The sequence below is a fragment of the Salvia splendens genome, chromosome 17 (genome assembly GCF_004379255.2).
Source record: "Salvia splendens isolate huo1 chromosome 17, SspV2, whole genome shotgun sequence".
Taxonomy (NCBI): domain Eukaryota; kingdom Viridiplantae; phylum Streptophyta; class Magnoliopsida; order Lamiales; family Lamiaceae; genus Salvia; species Salvia splendens.
This window is the reverse complement of record NC_056048.1, coordinates 16,777,509-16,800,680: the sequence shown is the minus strand read 5'-3', so window position 1 is coordinate 16,800,680 and position 23,172 is coordinate 16,777,509. Positions and strand designations below refer to the sequence as shown.

Sequence of the window (23,172 nt, the reverse complement as noted above, 5' to 3'; positions counted from 1 at the left end):
AGACACATTTTAAATAGAAATATTTTGATATATACAAAACACCATTAATTTGAAATTATTAATATACAATTTATAATAATTATAGAAAAATATAATAAAAACTATATAACAAATAAATATATAAAATATAATTTGCCTTCATATTTCATTAAATTCAAAAATATAATTAATTAAATTAAACAAATAAATTTATTAACATGAATCCAGTTCATCGCATGAATCCATAAGTGTTTATTACATCTATATGTTCCATAAAAAATTCATGTATAAACTCTTCCCCAATCATGTAGGCACTTTACTTGTCCTACAATGGCTTTTCTAATTGGAGCCTCTTCATATTTCTTTTACGTAGGAGTATGAAAGTAGACATATATAATTGCCACTATCACATGAATCAAAAAGATAATAATATTGATTGAATTTGCATTCAACTATGACTTGTCATTAATATAATTCGAATTAATAAACTTTATATGCATTTACTTAAACTTTTAATATATATTTAGAATATTAATAACAAATATATGGTCCATAGAATATAATTCACTTCATCTTCTTCAAAACCATTCACTTCCCCATTATTATTATGATAATAACAAAAAACTTTTTGACTTCTCTAAATTTATGATATGTAATCAATTATTTTAATTTATAATATCATAATGACACTTCTGTTATTTTCTTCAAAACTTCCCTTTTATATATGTATAGATATAAATGACTTGGGATCAACATAAAATATATCAAAGCACACGCATAATATAATGAACATAGACTCAAGTTTAAGTTGTAGCGAATGGGTCAAGAATGAATGACATTATGTATGGATACATAATGCACTCCACATTATACTATTGAAAGCTTGTAATCTCTGCTCAGCATACCCTATCATCGTTGCCGCTCAACCTGCACAATTTTATTTTTCAAAAAAGAAACTTTAAGCCACAATTGATTAACGCGACATTTTATTTTAAAACGCCCGAGAAACACTAAAATAGTTCATACGTAAAATTCTACTTTAGCCTAAGTTCTTTTAACATATATCATGTCTAAACATACTTTAACACGGAATGTGGCAACATTCCATGACAGTCACTAGACTGGCCAACTTGAAGGATGACGCCCGACTAGTCCTGAGCAAGGACCTGAATTCGGTAGTATCATAATTTATCTAGTTGGTATGCTCCCCTTTGCTAGTCAAACAGATAGACAATGCTCAAGACAAAACATGGCATTACATAACTTATATAATGCCATTTTCTCAAAAAACATACATGAAACGTAGCTCGTATTTAGGATGAAAGCCCACAGTAATATAGGATTAGTAAAACCCACCTCATTTACTTAAATCCTTAATTGAAAATTTCACTTCGGTCTTAACTTTCTTGTCGGTATAGCCCTTTTAAAACAATGATAACATGCTGACTAGACTCAATAAAATATTTAACTTAATTAGAATGCATGCTTGTTCATTTTATTTCTTGATCTTTTCTTAGGGAGCTTTTAAGATTCTTTTACATGAATTAAATTAGGGTTTAATTATTTGCATTAACTTAAATTTGTCTTCTAAGAGTTATTGAATAATCCAGCATATTAAACAAATTGACACCAAATTATTTAAAACTAGTCCACTTAAAGTCAGCCCACTATTAATTAAATTAATCTAGAACAAAGAATTTAAAAGTTTAAAATTAGGGTTTAATTATTTGCATCAACTCAGTTACTATAATTTAAAAATCAGCCCACTAATTATTGAAAAATTGCCCACTTAAAGTCGGCCATAATTTATTGATTTATTCAACTTATTTCAACACATGGGAACGGATCCTCTCCTGTTTGAAAAAACCCAGCATAATATGTTGTGCATTAAACGCACATGAAATGGAATGAAACGCAGACATATAAGTTAATTTCATTTTCAACCCCTTTTCCCTTTTATTATGCTTTTGGCAAATATTAATACAAATTGTATTCCAACCCCATGGCCCACCATACAGAGGGAAGCCCAATAATCATTATATCTTTCATAGTATAATACATGTATACAGCGTAATATTTTAATAAAAGTTATTTTCAAATTTCTTATAATTAATTGCTAGAAACTGATTTGTTTTATTTATATATTATAAAAATATATTAGAATTGTTTTAAAACCAAAGTATATCATAAAAATACATACTAAGGAGTATTATTATATAAAAATATTATTCTATATGTAAAGAATTATTATTCAACATGATAATCAATAATTAAAATTTCTGTTTAAGTACAAATCTATAAATCAAGTTGATTTTATTTTTTAGAAAATTAAAATAAGATGATTTTTACGTGATGAATAATTCTTATATCTTCATAATCCAAAATAAAGACCAAATCTTCACCATTAGATTTCAAAATGAGTGGATGGGATTAAATATTACGAATTTCAATAAATAGTAGACAAAATATCAACAAAAGGGTAAGATCGTCATTCTATTATCATATCATAATTTTGATGTTTTTTTATATTAACATAGTGTATTACAAATATCAACACAGTGACATGAGTATTTCAACACAAGTACACGAAAATATCAACACGGTTTTATTGAGATTTTACATGCATTATGTTGAGATTTTACATGCATTATATTGAGATTTTACATGCATTATGTTGATATTTTACACACATTATATTGAGATTTTTTGATGTATTTGTTGATAAAAATCTGTTTATCAACATATACGAAAATCTGAAAAAAAAAATCATCAAATTCTATCATCTGAACATCGTTGGAACATATGCAATTGAGATCTCATTAGAATCCTTATAAAATTACCTTTAAATTGATATTTTTTTGCGAAAAAATAATTTAAATCGAGTGAGTTACGTAAATTTAAAGTTTTGGGATAATTTTAATAAAAGGAGAATTGACATTAATACCCTTTAATTTTATTTAATAATTATTTAAATTTAAAATATAATCTACTTGACATTATATCAACCTCTAGATCTCCTAATCTAATGGTTAAAAATTAGTCTTAATTTTGGATTGATAATTAGTTAGCAATTGTTCACATTCTCCTGCTTCATATACTGATAAAATTTAACTAAAAATCTATTATTTCATCTTCTTAAGATGCTAATTGATTCACCATGATCCTATTATATTAATCTGATTTTTTTTTCATGTAAAAGTCATTGTATTCTAATTTGTAAAAGTTAACTTGACATATAGAATTTACTAATACAATGTTTATTATTGATATGCTGGATTTTTTTTAACTTATAAGAGAATATTTTTTCTTTGAGGTGCTTCTTTTATGGTAGTATTAGTATATGGAGTATTTATACATTAAAATAACACTTAGTTTTTAATAATTACACCTATTCCATGCAATAAAACTAAGTACGTATTACTACTATTATATCTTAAATATTACTATTATAAAAGAAGTATTGTATAAAGAAGTACTCCATCCGTTCCACGGTAGTTGAGTTATTTCATTTTCTGCATTCGTTTTGAGAAAATAATAATAAAAAGTTAAAGTGGAGAAAAAATAAAGTAAGAGAGAGTATAATGTATAGAAGAGTCTTATCTACATTATGCTTTCTCTTACTTTACTATTTTTCTACTTTAACTATTTATTATCATTTTTCTAAAACGAGTGCAGAAAAAGAAATGACTCAACTACCGCGGAACGGGGGAGTATTCAACATAAAAATTAAAAAAATTATTTTTATAATATATTTTATAAATATATCAAAAAAACAAATCAGTTTTAAATAATTAGTGATAAAAATAAAAAAAACCAACTTTTGTAAAAAATGATACCTGTACTATACGGAGTATGAAAAAGGTCGTGCTGTATGGTGGGCCATGGGGTTGGAATGCAATTTGTATTAATATTTGCCTAAACCATAATAAAAGGGAAAATGGTTTGAAAATGAAGATAACTTGTATGTTGCGTTTTACTCCATTTCCTCTGCGTTTAATGCACAACATATTGTGCTGTTTTTTTATAGAAATATTCGTTCCCTTCAACACACGCATCAAGGAATTAATCCCAGCCCAAATAAATTACCCTTTCTATCTAAAATTCTTTTTTGATTTGAATTCCCCCAAATTAGAATTCCCGTTAGAAAAAAAGCATCACTCCCATTAACCGCCTCACTGTCTAGTCTCGATTTCTCCGGCTGCGACGACGCCTCCGATTCCGGCTGCTCATCGTGGCTCCAGGCGCCGCCGACGTCGAAGCAATCTCCGGTAACTTTTTTCTCGCTGAATTTGCTTTTAGTTGTATGTTTATTTTAGTTTTGTGGAAATGGAGTTTGACATGGGTTTGCGAAACTGGTTTAGTTCCCAGCGGCGCGTTACTGAGTGGTAGTGTTGGGGGCGAAGTTGTAGTTTGTGATAATGCGTGCAAATTAAGCAACAAAAAATGGGTGTAGGTGATTAGGTGTAGGTATTGTCCTTTTCCCTTATTTATTTGTATTTTCCTGCTATTTTGTGTTCCTTTTTGGAATTTCACTGTCTTTGTTGCATGTCAGTGTTTATTTAAATCGACGAGGCGGGATACACGTCACCGTAGACCTCCTCACGGACTCACCGTCTGATTTCGGTGCCACCGATTCTCTCTGAGCGGCTCTCCAGAATCCACCAAGCAGTCGTTGCAGCGGTGGACTGCCGTGGACTTCTCGGCCTAACTAAGTTGTTTCCATTAATTTTCCAGTTTATAAATTTTATCTTCTTGTTTGGCTAGATATGTTAGGGAGTTAGATCTGGGTCATGATATATGGGCTCTCATCTTGATTTGTGAAGCTATTAAACTTATTGTGATGTCCAAACATTCTTGGGTTGAAAGAGAAGGTCATCGCTTGTTTATTTGTAGATTGGTGTTATTCCTTTGAGCATTTCTCTTAGAATTTGGTCTCAGCCATTTTGCAAGCTAGGCCCACTGACTGACTCTATTTCTCTCTCGATTTTGATGGTGAAACAATTGTGTGATGCTGGAACTGTAGTTTGTTGGGAACTCTGCGGAGGTTAAATCTTCAATTTCTTGGCTGCTTGTATTAGGGATGTACTCGTAGAAATTAATAGGGTTGTTCTAAAAGTTGCTGTTTATGTTACAGATATTGTTATTGGTATTTATACTTCGGAATGCACATATTTGCTATGTGGAATTCTTCTCTTGCATTCCATGTTTCATCTTACCTCTCGGGTGCCCAAAATTGAACAGGTTATCGGAAGTCAAACTGTATTATCTATCATCGTATCAAGCAGACGACACTGGTCTAATTTTTGTTAGTTTTCAAAAGCCCTATATTACACTTATAATTGGATTTGTGTGCTGATTGATGCAAGATGGCAAACATACACGGATTGAAAGAATTTTTTATTTTGACTTGGTTACTTTACTAGCGACATGTATTCTCTTATAGTGGTTTTTTCCACTGCATCATGTAATAGTATCTTTGCTTTCACTTTCCTTCTTTTTGCTTTAGGAAACTATTGTAATATGGAGGTTTAAAAGTATCTTAACAAGTTTTTTTCTAGTTATCCTGACAACCTTTCTGCTTAATTTCCTCTAGTTTTAGGTATGTGCAGTTGCTAATGTTTTTGCATAAACCACAACTTCCTAAGCTCATAAACTCACCAATAAAATGCACTACTTAATGTTGTGTAGGTATTTTAGTTCCACCTCTCCAGTGCCCTTTTGGTCTTTAACCTTTAATAACTATGATTCACAGCTCCTTATCTTCACATTGATCCTAGCTCTTTCTTAATTTATATTTGTTGTTTATTGTACTTGAAAATTATTGACATTCTCAACTTTTGGCATCATACTTGTTACGTGTGTCATGATATGGTTATATTTGTATACATCCTTTGTATCCCCCTTAATTCATATATCATCATATGTTTTCTTCAGATATTGCTTGATGATGTGAAGATATCAGAACAACTGATTGACCTGGTCTTCTATCTGCTAGTTCTACTTGGTCCATACAGAGATGTCAGTATTCATTTCCTTGAAATTTTAGATCTTTACTCTGTTGTTTGTAGATATGTACTTACTACTTCGTATCCAGGAATCTCACACCATACCCAATGGCATGGTTCTTCTTCATTCGGCTCTGGTAGCTTGTATTATAAAATTGTTTCTCCACACTACCAAGAGGTTGCTCAAGCATTGACTGCATATTACAAGGTAGCAATCCAGGATTTGGTGAAAACTAAGAATATTAAATTACTTGTTTAATGGTATAAATCTTCCTACTCCATCATCTTGATTGTTGTTATTTCAAAGTGTTATCAAGTAATGTTGTGGCTGAGTAAGTGGAGTTGGTGGCAGGTGGACATATTCATAGAGGCAGAATTTGCTGCTGTTTGTGTAGATGTCAAGTTTCTGCAGACCAACGATTCATTTGGAAGTGCTTTCCCTACTACTGAAGAGACCTTGAATCACCTCTGCCAGAGTGTGATTCTTCTCTTCAATTTCTACAGTCTTTGTGTCAGCAAAAGTTGTTCCCGGAATGCATTGTGAATAACAAGATTTTATCCTTTCATCTGATTAGAGTTTTCACTGCCTGAAAGCATTGACATTTCTTTAAAATGTCAAATGTGGTGAATACATGTTTCTGCTCCAGGGAACTTGAGCTGGAATTTCTATTTTGTATACATGTTTCTGCTCCAGGGACTCCATTTATTTCTGTCCAAGTGAGATAGTAAGAGATTCCATAATCAGCTTGATTTGCTTATGTGGCTGCAGCTTTATCTGATGCATGTTGATGTATGTCCTAGGATTTGTTTGTTACATTTGAGCTTGGGTGAAAAAGTTGATGTTTGATACGTGGGAATGTAATTCCTTGTCTCCCAATAGTATAGCACATTTGGTCGATGTGGTTTAAGTGGATAAAGGGTATTATTGAGGGTCCCACTATGTTGTGAAAAAATATGATTTTTTGATAAATGTGTCATTGGAAGTTTGAAATATAAACTAGAGTGTGTTCATGAACCAAAATGGAAAGTGCTAAATTTTAGGGGACACCAGACATAGTAATTGTGCTATAGTACTGGGGGACGGATAAAGTAATTGTTACACTAGAGAATGATTATACAATGTTGGGCAGTCAATTATTTTTAAGCTAGATTAGTACTGTGAATTAGCATATTACAAGTTCTATTAATAGCATTTATAACTTTATCCCACTAGAGAACTAAAATCTCACACTTCTGAATTCTTTCTTCATTCTTGTTTACTTTCTCTTTTCCTTTTCCCCTTTTGTTTCTTTATTATTTATTTTCTTCCTTGTGACATGTTTATTAATTCAGGAGTAGTGTGGCAATGTAGTCGTTCTTATTCTGGTTTAGGCCGTCATGAACTTAAAATTATTGGGCTGAGACAATATTTCCTCATACATGGCTGCTATCTCTCACCTAAAATCTAAAGCTTTATCTATTGTGAGTGCACTTTCCAATTAAGATTAGTGGATTTATGCCTTTGAATAATACAACTGCTGCTGGTAAAGTTAGCACACCTTAAAATTTTTATGTGCTTGTGCTTGGTGTGGTTGTGTAAACCGGCCCCTATTTCTTTGAAGTAAATGTATTTTTTTCTACTGCAGCTGTTGCACCTTTGTGAAGCTGAAAGTGTATCCTACCTGGAAGAGGTGACCAGCAAAACATCAACTCAGGATGTGGCAAAGTCTGTTGGACTCAAGGTATTGGTTTCTAAAGTGAAAGCATCATGCAGTTTTGGTCATAACTCTCAGAGAGATACATGTGTCATTGCATTTATAATAGAAAAAAAATTCCCAGACCCTTTAGACTTGTTGTTACAATAACATTGAACAACCAGCAAGTTTTGTACTTTGAAAATGAAACTAAAATTATCTTAAATGTGCTGCAGAAATTTTACACACGAGAAAACCCAAATCTGACATTTCAAATTTTTTTCTTGTTTGTAGTATTGCCCAGTCGCAGTTCGGTCTATAACAAATGTTTATAGTATTTCCTATACAATAAGCATTGCAATGTCTGCACTTTGAGAAGATTTTGCCTTCTATACATATGCAGTTGTCAATTTGTCATTTTGTCTTACTTGGTGGTATCATGGGCATTTGTTTTGTATAGGTTCTTGCGTTGCTAAAAAAAATGTTTAATGCTCCCTCTTAGGCAAGCTACCCGAGGGGCAACTGGAACTTAATGCAATGCGCTTGGCAGATGTCTTGTCAGATGATTCAAATTTTCTGTCATTCATCATGATAAACTTTGTAAGCTTTCCATCAGTACAACTAATTTTAAAATTTTAGAGTGCTATGGATTCCATGCCATGGTTTCTTTGCTATTCATGATTGAAGGTCGAAAAGACTCGAAGCATGACATCTGAGTTTCTTAGAAAATGTCTTTGCCTATTTGAACACACCAATGATGTGCTTGAAGAGATATTTTGATCAAATTGCTGGTTTTAACAAATGGATGTTAATTTTATGAAAGTAACTTTTAAATGAAAAGGTGAGAGTTTGAGCACCTGCAATAACCTAGACTTGTCGATCACCTCCGAGCTTATCTTAGCTTAAAAGTGGACAATGTTATTTGTATTTTGCATGTCATTTGCAAGTATAGTGTGCATGTGGATCTAGTAGCAAAGTTCTGAACTCAAACCTAACCAACTAATTTTTTGAATATGCTGGTATCTCTAATTGGAAAGTACCACGAACTGTTCAAGTGACATCATTTCCTCGTTTGGTTTTTGTCACTGCAAACAAATACAAATGATTAGTAAGAAGAGTTTCAGCTTGTCAATGTATGATGGTTAAATATTTGTATTGTTTGACGTTTCATGTCTAAAGAGTAAACGGACATTTGTATGCCATACCATACACATCAATTCTTGTGAAATCTAGTGTGCCTGTGGATCTAGTGGCAAATTATGAACTCAAACCTAACCAACTAATCTTGTGAAATGGAATAATGAGGGCTTCCCAAACTGTTGTTGCTATGTTCACAAGTCACTTAGCACATACAATGAATTTGCAAGTTTACCAGTATAAATATTTTTGTCATTTTAATCATCTAATCGAAAAACTTCCACGAACTGTTCAAGTGACATCATTTCCTCATTTGGTTTTTGTCACTGCAATCAGATACAGATGATTAGTAAGAAGAGTTTCAGCTATTTGTCAATGTATGATGGTTAATTATTTATTTTGTTTGACGTTTCATGTCTCAAGTATAATGAAAATAGGTATGCCATACCATACACATCAATTCTTTTAATTTATCAATTGTTATAATCTTTTCTCATGGAAATTTTGCATTTTTTTTTCTGACACAAATATGCGTTCCTTTAGAGGGAAGCTTTAGCTGCAATCTTTCTTTTCCCTCATGAAGAGTTTGTATCTGGCTAGTGCTCGTCTGACCTTCTAGTTTCTAAAGAGGATGCACTATTAGAGTATGAATTATATACATCACCACGATAATTCATATTTCACCAAATCAGTCAGTTACAACTATTGCAATGTCTGAAACTCCCTAAGTCATCAATGTATATAGACACTTTAAATTTGAATACCCCTTGAAGTGTACCTCGTTCCTCTTATGCTCATCAGAGAACGTCTTTGTTGATTAAAGTGATTGCAAACCTTCATTGCTTTGTCCCGATGCATGCCAGGGTAAATGATTTAGTAATTTTGGTATTATTTAGCTACTAATAACTTTTGTTTCAATCCCAGATGAGAAGGATCTGTCAACAAGCTCGTTCGGTTCTTATGGAAGGACTATCAGAAACTGTCAGATGGATTCTTCTCTCTACTTCAAAGCTGACAAAGTATCCACAATTAGCAAGAACTTATGTATTCCTGCTTCTAATAGACTATTGCATGTAGTAGTACATATCTATATTCTAATACACCATTGCATGTAGGTTCACTATTAAGTCATGATTTTTGAATGAAGATGATGTACAACTGCTGAGGTAATTTCAATGTATGCTTTCCTTCCATTCTGATATCGGGCATTAATTATTTGTTTGTCCTATCTTTCTTAGTTTGCAATTTAGGTAATGAAACATTCTAGCACTTGGTCATTATGCTGCTTCTTATAGTTGCACTTTTTTTTATTTAATAAACCTGCTTCACTCAACACATTTATTCATTATGTGCATTTTGTAGATAGGTAATCTTCTTCGTGGGTTATTTATAAGTCATTTTGTGTCCCGGATCGTTCGTGCTGCATCTGAAGATCATTTAGTCCATGTAAAACCTCTCATGCTTAACCTATGGATATCATTCATCTTTTTCCATAAAATGTTAAGTGCATCTGTTTTGTTTTTGGGGTCTTAATAGAAATGATCTTTACCTTAGCACATATATATTTTTATCACTAACCATTTTTTATATTACCTTTAGGACTAGCTTCGTATATTGGACTCTCGGCCCAGATGAAAAAAAGAGTAGCCCAATGCTACATTTTTTCCGTAAGAGATCATCTCATATATCTTTTCTTGTGATGTTGTAATTACCTTTTCTAGTGATGTAAGACAAAACTTACACTTGATAAAAGAAAACAAAAGATATTTTTATGATATAAAACGTTTCCTTCCTTTCGCTTAAGATTTGAAAATCATGTAAATAAAAACCACGTTTAAATAACACTTAATTTGCTCAGGGTCTTACATGATATGCAAATGATTTTACACTGTTTTGTAGGGAATAAGCTTCATAAAAAAGGAGTTTTAATGCAGAAAAGGAAGGTAGGAAGGTAAGACTATCTTGTAAAGATGACAGGAAAGATGGCACTATATATTTAAAGTAAACAATGTAATTGATCAATCAAAATTGAATGTCGCAAAGTTTCGAAGATGATCTAAATTGACAATTTTTTTTTGTTCTGCTAAAGATATACTGGTAGAGGTTTGTTTTCAGCATTTTGGTATGTCAGCAGGTAGTTTTACAAGCAAGTAGTTTTCCCGTACGTATTCGAGGATTCTGGTAACTCTACATCAAATCCTAGTCTTTGAGGATTCTGGTAAGTTTACTTCTCATCTTATTCGGGTGTTATTCAAACTTGTATATACTCAACTTGTGATGTTTCCTACTTATACATAAGAGCCTAGCTGCTGTTTATTCTCATCTGTGGCTGAAATGTTAATTTTATAGAGAATTTAAATGTTATTTTCTCTTTGTAACTGACATGTTATTATTGAGAGTAAATTTCCGAAAGGTTGCCTGTCATGGTTCTTTAATATGTGCATCTCCCTATTTTTTAATGAATTCAGACGCATCACCAATAGATAAACAAGGGATATTAGCTTCATAAATATCCGAAAGTGCCCTAGTACTATACTGCTTTGTTGTGAGAACAAAAAGCTTCCACGAACAGACTTTCACCACTTGCTATTTGTGTGTGCATGCAAGATTTTCTCTATATTGATTGTAACTAACACACTTTTTTATGGGTTATTAGTGTAGACTTCGTTTCCCTCAAGGGTTGGTCTGCAAACTTGTTGTTGCTTACTAACTTCTGGAGAGCTAGGTTTCCCGTGCTTCAGATAAAGTGACAATAGTGTTCTTTGGTGTCCGATTTCTTGAGCTAAGGAGAGAGAACTATTCCGGTTTTGAAAAATTAATTGAAAAATCCATATGGTCGATCGACTGAATGAGAGCTTTACGAGTTGCAATCTTGTTGATATTGGTGCATAATAATGATTTGGGCAATAGGACTAAAAGCCTCATATCCAAATTATCACATGCCTAACCCTGCATATACCCCTAGTGAGCCAGTTTGAGCCCCCAAAGCCTAATTTCTTTGTTAAAAATATTGAAGTCACTATATCAGCCTATCTATTATATCCATTCATTGGCCTGTATTTTCTACCCTAGTCACTAAAATTAAAGTGCTAGCACATTCTTGGGAGGGTATTTATGGTGGCAAGAAAAAGATGGAAGTCCTGGAACATTCATTTGGTGATATTCATTTTTCCTGAGATGTGTAAAAAAAGCCAAGGCTCAAAAAAAAAAAAGTAAAATGGCAGCCTTTCATGTGTAAAAAAAGCCAAGGCTCGAAAAAATAAAAATAAGAAGGCAGCCTTTCATGTTTAAAAAAAGCCAAGGCTCGAAAAAAAAAGAAAAAGGCAGCCTTTCATGTGTAAAAAAAGCCAAGGCTCGAAAAAAAAGAAAAAGGCAGCCTTTCATGTGTAAAAAAAGCCAAGGCTCGAAAAAATAAAAATAAGAAGGCAGCCTTTCATGTTTAAAAAAAGCCAAGGCTCGGAAAAAAAAAGAAAAAAGCAGCCTTTCATGTGTAAAAAAAGGCAAGGCAGGAATAAAGTAAAAATAAAAAGGCAGCCTTTCATGTGTAAAAAAAGCCAATGCTAGAAAAAAAAATATTGAGCGAAAATTAGAAATGGTTAAAGAACGCTCAAAAGAATAAGATGAATTGGTTTAGATGGTAGAAAATCTCGAGTTTGGGGTGTGAGCTATCAAAATTTTGTACGCATTGAGTGAGATGTGAAGGATGTTTTGATGGATGTGCTAGCATTTTAATAATGGTGGTAACCTACTTAACCATATATGATCACACCTTTACCAAAAGCCCCATTACATCCAAATGAATAAGACCTTTTCATTTATGCATCATATTGACTTGTGAGCAATGAATTTTGTTTTGAGTTTGGGAGAAAGATCTTATGTGCTTAAAATAAAGAATAGCCGGAAGAACTTCTCTTTAGGAATTAGCGACGATGGTTTGAGACTCCCAAGACATAACTCGAACTTAGATTGAAGCATTGGGATGCCTAGCTCTTAGGGAATTAGTTCGTGTACAGTTGTTGTTCTAAAGTCTTACCCGCGAGAGAATTCGGGGTCAACCTAATTTCTCTAATGATTTGTGCGATTTGGCCTGACTTGAAGTAGAGGATTATCTAATGTCTTGTGAGTGTGCTTAATTGTCTAACTTGCTTGAGGGCGAGCTTTATAATTTATCTGTTACATATATTACATTTTTGTGAGTTATATTGTGCTTGACGTGTTTCTACTTTTTCTAATCCACTTTTTTGCTACCTTGCAGCTTTATAATTAACACATACATAATATTCTATTTTTCTGTGTCATATGCCGTGTACAAATATGTGCTTTAGTTGTGTTTCTTTGATATATAAACCCCATTGATTGTCAAATCTGGCTTCTTAATATATCTGTTAAATGTATGTCCATGATTATGTTGTTTCTGGTATCAAATGGTCATTATAGAATTATGCAAATATCTGCAAAGGTAAAAGCGATTTATATGCTAGAGCATTTGTTACTGTCCTCAATCTTGGCAAAGGTAAATGTGGTATTCATAGTATTTTCTAAGATAATTTGGAGTTTTATGTTGTACTTGTCCGTATGTTGGTATGTCCTACTTAGAATATGTTCCGGTATTATATGAATTATCTGCGGTGTATAGTCTCTGATATTCTATTCTATTACCTATGATGTTTGTCTAATCTGTTGTTTTGTTATTCTCTTTTAGTATCTGACTCTTCCGTCCATGTTTGGAACAGGCTTCAGCATCAGAAGCTCAGGACTAGATATCTTTTTATTATAAATAACTTGTCCACTGCAAATGTTGAGGCTAAAGCTAAAGAGTTTATTGAAATTTTGAATTTTATACTATCCGTCCATGTTTGGAACAGGCTCCAGCATCAGAAGCTCAGGACTAGATATCTGGTTTGCGTTGTATATAGTTATGGAGAGGGAGAGATTTAGCTTAACTTGTCCACTGCAAATGTTGAGGCTAAAGCTAAAGAGTTTATTGAAATTTTGAATTTTATACTATCCGTCCATGTTTGGAACAGGCTCCAGCATCAGAAGCTCAGGACTAGATATCTGGTTTGCGTTGTATATAGTTATGGAGAGGGAGAGATTTAGCTTGACACTACATTCCTTACCTTAAATAGTTCTCTGGATGCAATATCTCTGTTCTCTGAACAGAGATATTGTGCAAGCCATTTATGTAAACTGCAAGGTTTGATTTTTCTACTTACTTTATTCATTTTGGAAAGGCGGTTTTTATTCTTGGTATTTGTACTATGTCTAGGTTCTGTTTTAAACAGAACTTGTAAAATCTAGTGTGGAAGAACTATCACTGCTGAAAATTTAGCAAGCTGGCTTGGGAAGATTACTATTGGAAAAAATCAAGTTCTAAGGGAACGAGTGATAGATTCTTCTTTTCGTCTGTTTTATTTTTGAGTTTACTTCATAAACTTGGAGCTGGGTTGTCTGAAATCCTCATGTTGCAATAAATATTATTATCTCATCTTCTTGATTCAAAATTTTTTCTGACACATGGAAGTATATTATTTGTTGAATGCTTTTAAGGGACTCAGGATGCCTGTTAATCGTTTTACCTCAAAGGTACGATCCATGGTTTATTTTTTATGTACTTGCGAGTCCAAGTTTATTTCAACTCAAAATGTGTTTGTTTTAGATTTTCAAAGCCTGTTCAAACAGCATTGCATACGGGCCTCCTCACCGTTGGGCAGTGGTAATCTCAAATTTAAGATTGAAGTAATTTTGTATAAACATATCTGGTTAATCTTTGTTTTGGATTCCAAATCATAAATTTTGGACAATTTTCTTTGTTGATATCTCTTTGGTTTCAGGTTCTGTTTAAGCATTTAAGTGTTGACCTCAAGTGACCTCAAGGATGTCACACCCTCTTCTCTTCTAAAGGATGTAGTTTGACAATTTGAAGGTAATCCTGATTTTTTAAATAAGGATGTTTGATCTTCACAACCACCAAGAATGCATGAGGTGAAATGTGGAATTATTTCGACACTAAACTAAATTGAGATACCCCTTGATGTTGCTGCCTCTCCCCCATCCTGGCAGCCACTCTCATATAAAGTGCAGCTTGTTGCATCTACTGTGGCAGGGTGACTGCAAAAATTATATAGGCCCATGTAGGAAAATCTAATTAATTATTTGACTTACATATTGGGGAAGTTTCCTTCATTACTTTATTTTGCAAACAATTTTCGTGCAGTAAATAATTAATTACAATGTATGGACTCTAGCCTACTCCGATTTCTGTATATTTTATCTGTTGACTTGATTACTTGATTAGCCTACTCTAACCTAACTATGTTAGTTATAATGTTTTCCTGTTCTAAAATATTCAGCTTGCCTAATGTTTATCCTTTGTGAATGCTTCTGCTTCAGGATCAGTCATTAAGCATCAACCTTTTACTCACCTTATGCTGGGCATTGCTTTACAAGCTATTTCAGTTGCTCATACTGAACCTGATGTTGGCCATAGTTCCAATACTAATCACCGACCCGGTCTTATTCAATCTTCTGCTCCACAGATTGAGGTATTAATGTTATCTTCCTGTTAAGTTGTTGAACCTGCATATGAGGAACAGAGGACTGTTTCCTTGAAAACATGACAAATGTTAAATTGCTATCTGGATGTCATCATCCAAAATCATCTTCCCTCATGCCTATGTGTGGTTTCTGGTTTCTCATGTCTATGTAGTTGTGGATAATACTTCTATTCCAAGTGATTTGCGTGAACTCATGATCACTGTAATTGTGTCCTTTTGTTTTCAGATTGCAGGCTCTGGATTAGCAATTCCCTCTTTGATCCCACTACAACAGAGACCACCAAGTTCTCTAGATGAGAGTGGACTCCTAATTTCATGAAGCCAACACAATACACCTACCCTTCCCTAGGCAAGTAATAGGGTCTTTGTCACTCGATACTTTTTCTATTTTTACATTGTTTTGACTGTATTTTTGAGAGCTAATCTACTCAAACCCACAATGCAGTGACGCAGTGGCGCTATGCTGTCAATACAATCTGCCTCGTGGGTTTTCCACGGTCTTCTAGATCAACCTCAGCAAGAAAATTATCACTTTTAGCTGTGCTACTTTCTCTCATGGTGTGTTTTTTGGTTACATTAACATTGGGACTGGTGTTACAGCTGAGAGAAGAGAAACTTCCGTAGAGGTGATTGGATGTAGCTGTCTTATACTTTTTTTGGTCTCTGTTTACGCTTTATCTTGATCCTTTTGGTTTTCACATGCTTTTACTCTGAGGATTTTCTTCCTTGTTATGGACTCCTTAATAAAATGACTTGTAATTTTGATCGGTTCCTCTGGTAACCTATGTGCTAACTGATAGCACTCTCAATCATATATATAAAAATGGTTGTATTCTCGAATCAATTTTCGTTTCTTGAATTGTCAATCATTACCTATGTTCAACTAGATACCTGTACCATAATGTCCAGGATTATGTGGTTTCTGTATATTTTATCTGTTGACTTGATTTGTTTGGTCAAGTTCCTCAACAATTTAATTTGACTTAACATCTCTTATATTATATGCCAATTATGTAGTTTTATACATTAGTCTACTTTCTTTGAGTTTGTTATCTTTATTGGTCCGTTTGATGATTATGTTTGATACAACAAATTCTGGGTTCCTGATTGAACAAACATGAGCACAGATAAATAGTGTTGTAAAATACTCTTCAACCTAAAATATTCAGCTTGCCTAATGTTTATCCTTTGTGGATGCTTCTGCTTCAGGATCAGGCATTAAGCATCAACTTGTTACTCACCTTATGCTGGGCATTGCTTTACGAGCTGTTTTAGATGCTTTGAGGAAGCCTGAAGATTCAAAAGTTTGTTCCTTCCTAGGTTATCAGTTAATGTTATTATTGAGAATTTCAGTCTGACCATGGCTTTATGACATTCATATGTTTTTCTTTGGGACTGAGGCATTGGAGCAGTTTGTGGACCGTGTCATTGGGTGGTCACAGTACTGCAATCTTATCCTGCACTTTGTAGCATTTATAGAGAGGGCACTTAATAAGATTTCAGCTGCTCATACTGAACCTGATTTAGAGGGAACCTTTAGCTGCAATCTTTCTATTCCCTCATGGAGAGTTTGTATCTGGCTGGTGCACGTCTGACCCTCTAGTTTCTGAAGAGGATGCACCATTAGACTATGTATTATATGCATCACCTAGATAATTCTTATTACAACTATTGCATTGTCTGAAACACCCTAAGTCATCAATGTGTATAGACACATTAAATTTGAATTTACCCCTTGCAGTGTACCTCGATCCTCTTATGCTCATCAGAGAACTTCGTTGTTGAATAAAGTGATTGCAAACCTTCATTGCTTTATTCCTGATGTATGCCTGGGTAAATGATTTAGTAATTTTCGTTTTTAATCAGGGTATGCCGCTTGCTACTACTATTTAGTAACTAATTACATTTGTTTCAATCCCAGATGAGAAGGATCTGTCAACAAATTCATTCGGTTCATATAGAAGGACTATCAGAAACTGTCAGATGGATTCTTTTCTCTACTTCAGAGCTGACAGAGTATCCACAATTAGCAAGAACTTATGTATGCCTGCTTCTAACTCTTCCCTTGATTAATCAAGTAGTAGTACATACCTATATTCTAATACATTATTGCATGTTGGTTCACTATTAAGTCATGCGGAGTCTTTAGTGTCAGGATTTTTGAATGAAGATGATGTACAACTGTTGAGATAATAAGAATGTTTGCCCTCCTTTCATGCTGAACTCAGGCATTAATTATTTGTTTTTCCTATCTTAGTTTGCAATTTAGGTAATTGAAACATTCTAGCACATAGTCACTATGCAGCTTCTTGTAGTTGCACTTTTTTTTCTTTAATAAACCTGCTTCACTCACCACATTTATTCATTATGTGCATTTTGTAGATAGGCAATCTTCTTTGTAGGTTATTTATAAGTCAGTTTGTGTCCCGGATCGTTCGTGCTGCATATGAAAAACAATTAGTCCATGTAAAACCTCTCATGCTTAACCTATGGATATCATTCACACCTTTTTCCATAAAATGTTAAGTGCATCTGTTTTTGGGGCTTAGTAGAAATGATATTTACCTTAGCACATATATATTTTATCACTAACCATTTTTTATATTACCTTTAGGACTAGCTTCCTTTATTGGACTCTAAGCCCAGATGAAAAAAGAGTAGCCCAACGCTACATTTTTTCTGTAAGAGATCATCTCATGTATCTTTTCTTGTGATGTTGTAATTACCTATTCTAGTGATGTAAGACAAAACTTATACTTGATAAAAGAAAACGAAGGATTTTTTTATGATATAAAACGTTTACTTCCTTTTACTTAAGATTTGAAAATCATGTAAATAAAAAATCACGTTTAAATAACACTTAATTTGTTCAGGGTCTTACATGATATGCAAATGATTTTACACTGTTTTGTAGGGAATAAGCGTCCTAAAAAGGAGTTTTAATGCATAAAAGGAAGGTACGAAGGTAAGACTATCTTGTAAAGATGATAGCAAAGATGGCAGTATATATTTAAAGAAAACATGTAATCGATCAATCAAAATTGAATGTAAAGATGATAGCAAAGATGGCAGTATATATTTAAAGAAAAGATGATACCCCTTGATGTTGCTGCCTCTCCCTCATCTTGGCAGCCACTCTCATCATATAAGGTGTAGCTTGTTGCATCTACAGTGGCAGGGTGACTGCAAAAGTTGTATAGGCCCATGTAGGAAAATCTAATTAATAATTTGAATTACATATTGGGGATGTTTCCTTCATTACTTTATTTTGCAAACAATTTCCATGCACTAAATAATTTAATTTCAATGTATGGACTCTAGCCTCTCTGATTTCTGTATATTTTATCTGTTGACTTGATTTGTTTGGTCAAGTTCCTCAACACTCTGAATTCTTTCTTCATTCCTGATTACTTTCTCTTTTTTCCTATTCCCCTTTTGTTTCTTTATTATTTGTTTCTTCCCTGTGACCTGTTTATTAATTCAGGAGTTGTGTGGCAATGGAGGCGTTCTTATTCTGGTCAGGCCGTCATGAACTTAAAGTTATCGGGCTCAAACAATATTTCCTCATACATGGATGCTATCTCCCACCTAAAATCTAAAGCTTTATCTATTGTGAGTGCACTTTCCAGTTAAGATAAGTGGATATATGTCTTTGAATATTACAACTTCTGGTGAAGTTAGCACACCATAAAAATTTTATGTGCTTGTGCTTGGTGTGGTTGTGTGAACAGCCCCTTATTTCTTAAAGTAAATCTGATTTTTTCCGTTGTTGCTTTTGCACTTTTGTGAAGCTGAAAGTGTATCCTACCTGGATGAGGTGGCCAGCAACACAACAACTCAGGATATAGCAAAGTTTGTTGGACTCGAGGTATTCTAAAATCGAAGCATCATGCAGTTTCTGTTATAACTTTGATAGATATACATGTTTCATTGCATTTATAATAGAAAAAGAATTCCCAGACCCTTTAGATCGATTGTTACAATTACATTGAAAAACCAGCAAGTTTTGTACACTGAAAATGAAACTAAAATAATCTTAAATGTGCTGCAGAAATTTTACACATCGAGAAAACCCAAATATGACACATTTCAAACTTTTTCTTAACTGCCTATTATAATCCTAGTTTGTAGTATTACTCAGTCGCAATCCGGTCTATAACAAATGTTTATCGTATTTCCTATACAATAAGCATTGCAATATCGGCCTCCAATACATATGCAGTTGTCAATTTGTCATTTTGTCTTACTTGGTGGTATCATGGGCATTTGTTTTGTATAGGTTCTTGCATTGCTAAAAAAATGTTTAATGCTCCCTCCGCAGCAAGCTACCCGAAGGGGCAACTGGAACTTAATGCAATGCGCTTGGCAGATGTCTTCTCAGATGATTCAAATTTTCGGTCATTCATCATGATAAACTTTGTAAGCTTTCCATCAGTACAACTAATTTTAAAATTTTAGAGTGTTATGGATTCCGTGCCATGGTTTCTTTGCTATTCATGATTGAAGGTCGAAAAGACTCGAACATGACATCTGAGTTTCTTAGAAAATGTCTTTGCCTATTTGAACACACCAATGATGTGCTTGAAGATATTTTTTTTATCAAATTGCTGGTTTTAACAAATGGATATTAATTTTATGAAAGTAACTTTTTAATGAAAAGGTGAGAGTTTGAGCACCTGCAATACCTTAGACTTGACGATCACCTCCGAGCTTATCTTAGCTTAAATGGTAGTATTATGTTGTCTGTCGACAATCTTATTTGTATTTTGCATGTCATTTGCAAGTATAGTGTGCATGTGGATCTAGTAGCAAATTTCTGAACTCAAACCTAACCAACTAATTTTTTGAATATGCTGGTATCTTGTGAAATGGAATAATGAGGGCTTCCCAAACTGTTGTTGCTATGTTCACAAGTCACTTAGCACATACAATGAGTTTGTAAGTTACCAGTATAAATATTTTTGTCATTTTAATCATCTAATTGGAAAGTACCACGAACTGTTCAAGTGACATCATTTCCTCGTTTGGTTTTTGTCACTGCAAACAAATACAAATGATTAGTAAGAAGAGTTTCAGCTTCTCAATGTATGATGGTTAAATATTTATATTGTTTGACGTTTCATGTCTAAAGAGTAAACGGACATTTGTATGCCATACCATACACATCAATTCTTTTAATTTATCTTCTTTTTTCATGGAAATTTTGGATTTTTTTTCTTACCCAAAAAATGTGTACCTATACAGGGAACCCTTAGCTGCAATCTTTCTATTCCCTCATGGAGAGTTTGTATCTGGCTGGTGCTCGTCTGACCTTCTAGTTTCTGAAGAGGATGCACCATTAGACTATGTATTATATACATCACCTCGATAATTCTTATTTCGCCAAATCAGTTAGTTACAACTATTGCATTAAACACCCTAAGTCATCATCAATGTATATAGACACATTTTATTTGAATTAACCCCTTGCAGTGTACCTCGTTCCTCTTATGCTCATCAAAGAACGTCTTTGTTGATTAAAGTGATTGCAAACCTTCATTGCTTTGTTCGTGATGTATGCCACGGTAAATGATTTAGTAATTTCTGTTTTTAATAAGGGTATGCCACTTGCTACTATTATATAGCAACTAATTACATTTGTTTCAATCTCAGATGAGAAGGATCTGTCAACAAGTTCATCCGGTTCATACAGAAGGACTATCAGAACTGTCAGATGGATTCTTTTCTCTACTTCAGAGCTGACAGAGTATCCACAATTAGCAAGAACTTATGTATGCCTGCTTCTAACTCTTCCCTTGATTAATCAAGTAGTAGTACATACCTATATTCTAATACATTATTGCATGTTGGTTCACTATTAAGTCATGCGGATTCTTTAGTGTCAGGATTTTTGAATGAAGATGATGTACAACTGTTGAGATAATAAGAATGTATGCCCTCCTTTCATGCTGAACTCGAGCATTAATTATTTGTTCATGTCCTATCGTTCTTGGTTTGCAATTTAGGTAATGAAACATTCTAGCTCATTGTCACTATGCGGCTTCTTACACTTTTTTTTTCTTTAACAAATCAGCTTCACTCACCACATTTATTCATCATATTTGTTGTCTTCTTGCATACTTTAATGAAGTTTGTTTCTTCTTGCAGGAGCTTGGGAAGGAGTGGACAGAACAACTAGCTTCCTATATTGGACTCTCAAACCAAATGAAATGCATGTATTTGGTGTATAGTGTGTGGATCTGTTTATAGTGTTTGTAGTGTTTGTAGTATATGTATAATGTGTGTAGTGCATGTGTTTTCTTAGCATGCAGTGTGTGTTGTGTTTTTGCATTTGAAGTTCATGTATTTCGTGTGTGTGTGTGTGTGTGTGTGTATTTTGTGGATACTATGTGCCGTCTATATGCAGTGAAATTTTTATTTCTTGTAGTGTGTTTAGTGGGTGCAATGATGTATGTAGTGTATGAAGTATGTATATTTTGTGTGTAGTGTAGTGTATGTGCAGTGCGTGAAGTATGCATATTTTGTTTATACTGTGTGTAAAGTGTGTTAATTTTTTTAATAGTGTGTAGTATGTTTATTTTATGTATGTGTGCTGTCTATATTGTCTCTATTTTGTGCACAATGTGTATTAAATGCTAGAATGTAATGCACATAGTGTATAATTTTATTTTGAATATATAATGTGCATTGTGTATTGTGTGTATTGTGTATAATATATGTATTATGTGTAATGTATGTAGTGTATATAGTGTGTGTGTGCAGTTTGTGTATTTCGCGTGTAGTGTTTGTGTTTTGTAGTGTATGTAATGCGCCTAGTGTATGTAGTGTTTGTGTTTTGTGTACGGCGTATGAACGGTGATTTTGTGTTTGTGAATGAAGTATGTGTATTCTTTGTTAGTTTTAATAGTATGTGCAATGTGTCTGGGTTGTATTTTGTTTATAGTGTCTGCAATGTATTTTGTTTATAGTGTCGGCAATGTGTGTAGTATGTGTCGCCTGTGTATACCAAATCTAGTGTGTGTATTTTGTGTATAGCGTGTAGTGCATATTGCGTGTATTTTGTGTAGTGTGTAGCGTTGTCTTATTTTGTATGTGTTTATGTGTTTGAAGTTCATGTATTTTGTGCATAGTGTAATATGTGTATTTTTTGTGTAGCATACTTTGTATTTTAATTGTGTGGTGTATTGTGTATTTTGTTTTTGTAGCATGTATATTTGTATATAGTGTGTAGTGCATTGTATGTGTTTTGTGTATAGTGTGCACAGTGTGAAATTTGTGTTGGGTGTGTAGTGTGTGTTGGGTGTGTTTGAAGTGCATTGTGTATTGTGTTTATTTTGTGTGTATTTTGTTTATAGTGTTGTATATAATATGTCTTTTTTGTGTGTAGCATACTTTGTATTTTGTTTGTGTATTTTTGTTTGTGTAGTGTGTGTATTTTGTATATAGTGTGTGTAGTGCATTTTCTGTATTTTGTGTATTATTGTGCTTGTATGTCTGAAGTGTGTGTTGGTTGTATTTTGTGTGCATATTATGTGCAATATATGTAATATGTATGTGTTTTAGATGCATGAAGTTGTTTGTATGAGTGCGCAGTGCGTGAATTTTGTACTCTCTCCGTTCCAATAGAGGCATTTCATTTTAAGCACTCGTTTTGGAAAAATTATAATAAATAGTTAAAGTAGAGAAATAGTAAAGTAAAGTAGAGAATATGGTAGATACTCTTCTCTACACTATTTTCTATCTTACTTTACTATTTCTCTACTTTAACAATTTATTATCATTTTTTTAAAAATGAGTGCTCAAAATGAAATACCTCTATTC

The 23,172-nt window shown here is 33.4% G+C and overlaps 2 long non-coding RNA genes across 34 annotated transcripts; both read left to right on the top strand.

The window, feature by feature from the left end:
* The first annotated feature begins 3,973 nt into the window (after positions 1–3,973).
* On the top strand, positions 3,974–15,700 carry LOC121773599. 23 transcript variants are annotated; one of them, XR_006044796.1, is made up of 20 exons: positions 3,974–4,247; positions 4,341–4,446; positions 4,532–4,691; positions 5,221–5,284; positions 5,914–5,997; positions 6,074–6,245; positions 6,337–6,774; positions 7,610–7,705; positions 8,118–8,257; positions 9,719–9,813; positions 9,910–9,971; positions 10,157–10,240; positions 10,394–10,461; positions 10,694–10,745; positions 10,929–11,012; positions 13,528–14,380; positions 14,454–14,510; positions 14,629–14,720; positions 15,188–15,339; positions 15,578–15,700. It is a non-coding gene; the product is annotated as an uncharacterized LOC121773599 (long non-coding RNA). The 23 variants fall into 23 exon arrangements; XR_006044793.1 differs by having other exon boundaries at positions 3,977–4,247; positions 6,074–6,192; positions 14,454–14,533; XR_006044782.1 differs by having other exon boundaries at positions 3,977–4,247; positions 6,074–6,192; positions 9,719–9,838.
* Positions 15,701–15,797: 97 nt separating this feature from the next.
* Positions 15,798–21,773, top strand: LOC121773601. Of its 11 annotated transcripts, XR_006044799.1 has the most exons (14): positions 15,798–15,977; positions 16,561–16,983; positions 17,093–17,184; positions 17,273–17,392; positions 17,966–18,032; positions 18,266–18,316; positions 18,836–18,963; positions 19,143–19,219; positions 19,673–19,770; positions 20,596–20,698; positions 20,824–20,915; positions 21,004–21,122; positions 21,231–21,356; positions 21,499–21,773. It is a non-coding gene; the product is annotated as an uncharacterized LOC121773601 (long non-coding RNA). The 11 variants fall into 11 exon arrangements; XR_006044804.1 differs by having other exon boundaries at positions 16,561–16,655; positions 20,596–20,915; XR_006044800.1 differs by having other exon boundaries at positions 16,561–16,671; positions 20,596–20,915.
* The last annotated feature ends 1,399 nt before the right edge of the window (positions 21,774–23,172 follow it).